This window comes from Dipodomys merriami, unplaced genomic scaffold (genome assembly GCF_024711535.1).
Source record: "Dipodomys merriami isolate MVZ:Mamm:240054 unplaced genomic scaffold, mDipMer1.0.p SCAF_108, whole genome shotgun sequence".
Classification (NCBI taxonomy): Eukaryota; Metazoa; Chordata; class Mammalia; order Rodentia; family Heteromyidae; genus Dipodomys; species Dipodomys merriami.
Genome location: NW_027202360.1, coordinates 3,964,540 through 3,970,474, shown reverse-complemented (window position 1 = coordinate 3,970,474; position 5,935 = coordinate 3,964,540). Strand labels below are relative to the sequence as shown.

The following is a 5,935-nucleotide window of genomic DNA, read 5'->3' as shown; positions in this document are numbered from 1 at the left end:
CCAATATTTATTTCAGATTTACCACTTCCGTTATCATATGTGTACAATGAGTATTCTAGCTGTACTTGCCCCTTGTTCATTTTTCAATCATTCTATGTCTTTACTATAATTTCTTTCAACTTCCTGATAGTCATCCTGTTAAACTGTCTATTAATACTTTGAAAGGTTTATATACATTTCATGGAGTTTCCATTCTGCATATGCTTGAACTGATGTCAGCTTATATTTCCATAATTCATTCATCTGCAGTAACAATTTGCAAGTCAGGAGATGAGAAGCACCTAAACATGATTTTATTCTCATCCATTTGGAAGATTAATCTTCAGTCAAAAAGAAAGTTAAAAAATGCATAGAATGTACTCCTAGCTACCAATTTCTATAAATAGCTTTGTACAGTGGTGTGATTGTTTTATTTTACATGGTATCATATGGTTTACTACCTATAAGTTTTGGAAAAAGAAGAAAACTAAAATTTATTCCTATATAGGAATGTGATAGAAATAGAAGACAGATTTTATGTTTGTCATATTTCTGATGAGTACCCATATTCAAGACCTAAAGTCATATTTCTCCCTATGTTACACAGATAGGGAAAACATAATATTACATAAGATAAGACAACTATTTGTGACATTTTAAAATGTGCCTTATTAAATGATGACATTTACTTTATTAGCAAACGTTTTGGTTTGAAATTTGGCAGGATGATCTATTTAACACATTTCCGGAAGGCTCCTACTGAAAAACACAAATTGTGGTTGGTACTATTTCTAGACTTCAATGAATGGTTGAACGTGTTTGGCATTAGTGCTGGGTAAATAATTCAACTCTATTATAACTTGCTCCCTACACTTGAAAAACTTGTAATGTCACTAAGTATCATCTACTTGTCAAATGTTATTGGGGCGAATGTGATTTTAAAAAGTTAATTTGTAAAGGAATAACTTTCAGTTGATTAAATGTAGATTATCATTGGTTTGAGAGTGACATTTTATACCACTGAACCATGTTGTACTGAAGCCCCAGTGTTTTGCAGCACTAAGGATCTTCTCAATGTTTTTCTGAATTATATTTGAACTCTAAGTAAATTTTTCTGGATCTTGGTAGACCAATTATGGATCTATCCTTCCAGGAACTATTTTTGGCCCACTTATGCTGGACTAAAATCTTTCATTAATCATAGGGGAGGGGTATTAAAAATAATCTTATGACACCTTGTGAACTTGTTCTCTAATATGGGCTGGCCATCTGTAAGTTGAATGTTTGAATCATAGTACATACTCTCAAAATTTGTGATCTCATCTTTCATTTTAAGTTGCCTTGCATTTCACAATTGCTTACTGCTAAATCCTGCATCTCAAGGAACTGTGGCCCTGAAATATAGGAAATGAGAAATTGAAATGGGTCTTCAATTACTTTGTTGTATGTTGCATGGGCCTATGTGAGAAGTCTTGCCCTTGTTATCTGATGATGCAGGTAACTGGTACCTGGGATCATAGGAATCATTGGGTCGTGCAGAAGAATAATATTTGTTAGACATCTTATCAGAAAAATTTGGGCATAATCAGTAGGAATGTGTCAGAAATATGGAGAAAAACAGTTTGGAATCAGTGAATTGAAACAATAAACAGAGAAGCAGAGTAAAATCCCTTATAGATTAGAGGAAAACAAAATTGGTTTTTTACCATGTGAATTCAGAAAACCAAAACAGTTTGAATGTATCACAAGTTTATACCAAAGACACTGCGTTGATACTTTTTATATTCTAATATACATTTTAAACCTAATTATTTATATTCCAATTCTATTTATTGGAATAAATAAATTTTAATTTATTTGTGAAATTATCAACTAATTCTAGTAAGTTTCATTGTGTGAAATATAAAATCAGCACATATAAATATAAAATATATAACTATATATACTATAAGAAAAAAGACACATGTTTTGAATTGTTCTGTTGTGGTTACAGTATCAAAGGCAACTCTGTTTTAAAGTATTATTACATTATCTCTACCTCAGTGTTTGATAGAGTTGGACCTAAAGCTTTACTATTTGTAGATTTACAGCCTGTAGGCAAGAGAAAACACTGTGATGAAAACATTACCAATTTAAGGCCTAATAATGAGAAGAAATATCTGGACTTCTCCTGCTTCCTGCCTGGTAGGATGGTAGACAGGCCAGGATATTAAGTAATCACGAATATGATCAATTTTTTTCCCCTTCTTGGCTTTAGTTACTTGTGAAATGTTAGATATAATAAACAATTATATTTTGATAAAATACCTTCTAGTCTGAACAGTTATGACTGAACTGTTCATCTCTCTATGATCCCTTGTAACTAAGATTAGTGTTGTTCAAGTAAAACAATCTATGGTGTCAGGGTAAGATATTCTGATTGGTCTGTTCCTACATGGAAGAAGAATAAAGGGTCAGGTAGACATTTGTGCCAGTAAGACCTCACTTGGGAATATGTCAACTGCAGAAGGTTAGAAGTAGCTCTTAAGCAAGGCTTACTTTGAATCCATTAGCTCCACAAAGCTAATTCAGTTGGATCAATTAGTATATGAAAAAGCCATCACCTTTGGACCTAGCAATAAATTATTGAAAGTATGATCAAATTCCAAATGAAAAAGACTTAAAATTGTCATTGACAAAAAAAATTTGCAAATGTGAGCATTAAGATGAACAATATATTTTTTTCCACTATTCACAGAATTTTAGGGAAATAAGATCAGTAGCATTGTGAGGAACAATATAGTTTCCTTATTACAAGTAGGCAACCGTAGATATAAGTCTGTATAAAGATTGCATCATGAACTGCTTAAATTTGGAAGATACTACATGCTTCAGCAGCAGGTATTCCCAAATTACAATACAGAGATTAACATGGCAATTGCACAAGGATGATATGAAAATTTGTGAAGTATTCCGTATTTTTCTTTCTTCAGATGCAAGAAATGAAAAACAGTTATTAAAAAGTTGATTACAAAATAACAAGTGTAACAACACACGTAATTCATATAATTAAATTTAGTTTGACATCAGTGTATTAAATCTTCACCTCAGAAAGGCTTTTACATACCATAAACTTTACAAAACTTTTGAAATTAGACAACATTTTCATTTTATCCCAAAGAAAAATAATATTAGGACCTAGGAAAAAAAGGAATCTAAAACTTTCTATATGGAATACAATCTGAAAGGACACATTATACAAACATAGAATATTTTAAAATATTCTTTTTCAGACAAGCACCAGAAATACTTTAGTTTCTGTACTATTCATTTAAACAGATAAGTTAAAAATATTTCTGATTAAAATTTCACAAACTCTGCAGAAATCATTATACATGTATACAAAAACTCTTGAATACATTTTGACATCCAATGCAGGCAATTCACTTGGAAGAATTCCACGGAATTCATGAATTTTTTACAGTAAGTATTGGTGTTGCCGTACGCTGGTGGCTCAAACTATAAAAAGAATTTTGAGGTATTACCAGGTGTAATAGACTCAGAGGTCTACCACTATAAAGGTCATGATAAGGTCTCTAAAAGAGACTGTTCAAGTTAATAAAGGGCAGACGATTGCCCAAATATTTTACTCTCATATCTAAACTTGCTTAATCCCACACTGACTCAAAACAGAAAAGGAGGGTTTGGCACCACAGATACTGTAGCCTGGGTTCAGGAAATTACAGACAAAAGGCCTTACAAGGCCATTAAAGTCAATGGAAAACAAATGACAGGACTCTTAGACACAGGAGCTGACAGATCCTGTATAGTTGGAAAAGATTTTCCTATGGCCTGGCCAGTGCAAGGGTCTTCTTCTTCCTTAATTGGATTAGGGATGGCTTCTAATGTAGCTTAGTCAGCTCAGAGACTCAAATGTGTATGTGAAGGGCAGTAAGGCCACTTCAAACCTTATGTTATTCCCACCTTGCCCTTTTCTTTATGGGGCAGAGACATCATGCAAGACATGAAAATAAAATAGGACAAATAGACTCCTCATCGAAGGAGCAAAATTTTTCATAGGGGCCACTGAGGAACAGCTTTATGCTGACAAAATAATATGGAAAAGTGTTGATCCTGTATGGATTAATCAGTGGCCCCTAACTCAAGAAAAGATTCAAGCCATACAGGACTTAGTTCAAGAACAATTGAGTCAAGGGAAGAATAGAAAAGACTACCCATTCTTGGAATACTCCATTTTTTGTAATTAAAAAAGAAGTCAGGAAAATGGAGATTATTACAAGATCTAAGGGCAATTAATGAGACCATGCATGACATGGGAGCCCTTCAACCAGGTCTACCCTCTCCTGTTGCAGTCCCACAGGGTAGATACATAATAATAATAAACTTACAGGATTGCTTTTTTACAATAAAATTACAACCAGAAGATTCCAAGAGATTTGCTTTCAGTGTCCCTTCGGCTAATTTTAAACAAACTTATAATAGGTACCAATGGAAAGTGCTACCTCAGGGCATGAAAAACAGCCCTACCTTATTTCAACAATATGTGAAAAGGGCTATAAAACAAATTAGAGAAAAATATCCAGGGGCATATATTATTCATTATATGGATGATATACTTATGGCCGATGAAACTAGAGAAAAGACAGAAAAAATATTACAGGATATGGTAGAACAATTAACAAAATTCGGTTTGATAATAGCTCCTGATAAAGTTCAACATGAATGACCTTTAAATTATCTGGGAAAAGTGATTGGACATGATTATATTATGTCTCAAAAACACAAATTAGAATAGATAAACGAAAAACATTAAATGATTTCCAAAAATTATTAGGGAATATTAATTGGATTCGGCCTAGTTTAAAAATAACTACAGGACAATTAGATCCTTTGATGAAAATGTTGGACGGAGACCCTAATCCTAAATCTACCAGGAAAATAACTCCTGCCGCCTTATCCTGTATAAAATTGGTAGAAAAAGCATTGAATACAGCTAAAATACAGAAAATTAATATTGCACAAACATGGTCCTTTATAATTCTGGCTACAAGCTTTACTCCCACAGGATGTTTTTGGCAGGATGGGATACTAGAATGGATCCATTATTACCATAACCCTGGAAAAATAGTTGCTTCATATCCCTTTTTTTGTGCTAATTTGATTTTAAAGGCTAGATTAAGAGCTAGAGAATTATTTGGCCAAGAAATACCTAACATTATTATCCCTTATAATAAGAAACAATTAGATCATTTGATACGATTTGATGATGATTGGAAAATTGTTGTATTAACTTACACAGGTAAAATAAGCTTTCATATGCCCCAACATCCTTTTATACTGAAACCCCTGTGATATTTCCAAAGGTTTTGGTTACAGAACCTTTGGGCGGGGCATTAACTATTTTTACAGATGGATCTTCTAGCGGAAAGTCTGTGGTTTATTGCAGTACAAAACCACCATTAATATCTTCTGACCCAACTGTACCTGCACAACAGATTATTGCAGTTCTGCTAGCCTTTCAAAATTATTCAGAGGAGTTTAACCTTTACACAGATTCCCGCTATGTGGTTTCCTTGTTTCCTGCCATTGAAACAGCCCTAGTTACTGGTCATTCTAAAGTAATAGAGTAATTAATAAAATTACAACAGCTATTACAACAAAGAACGATAAAGGCATTTGTGGGACACATCAGGGGGCATAGTAATCTCCCTGTACCTTTGTCTCAAGGGAACAAGTTAGCAGATTTACTAACTAAGGAAAGTCATGTAATGTCAGCTTTAGAAGAAGCTCAGGAAAGTCATAGACTACACCATCAGAATGCTAATGCCTTAAGAAAGATGTTTCAAGTGTCCTGAGAACAGGCAAGACAAATTGTAAGGGAATGTGTGGCATGCCCGGAAGTTTTTCATCCACAAAAAATGGGAGTTAATCCTAGAGGCTTAAAGCCTAGAGTTCT

General features: G+C 33.5%; 1 pseudogene; it reads left to right on the top strand.

Annotated features, from left to right (window-relative positions):
- The first annotated feature begins 2,844 nt into the window (after positions 1-2,844).
- On the top strand, positions 2,845-2,941 carry LOC138815200 (U6 spliceosomal RNA; annotated as a pseudogene).
- Positions 2,942-5,935: the final 2,994 nt, after the last annotated feature.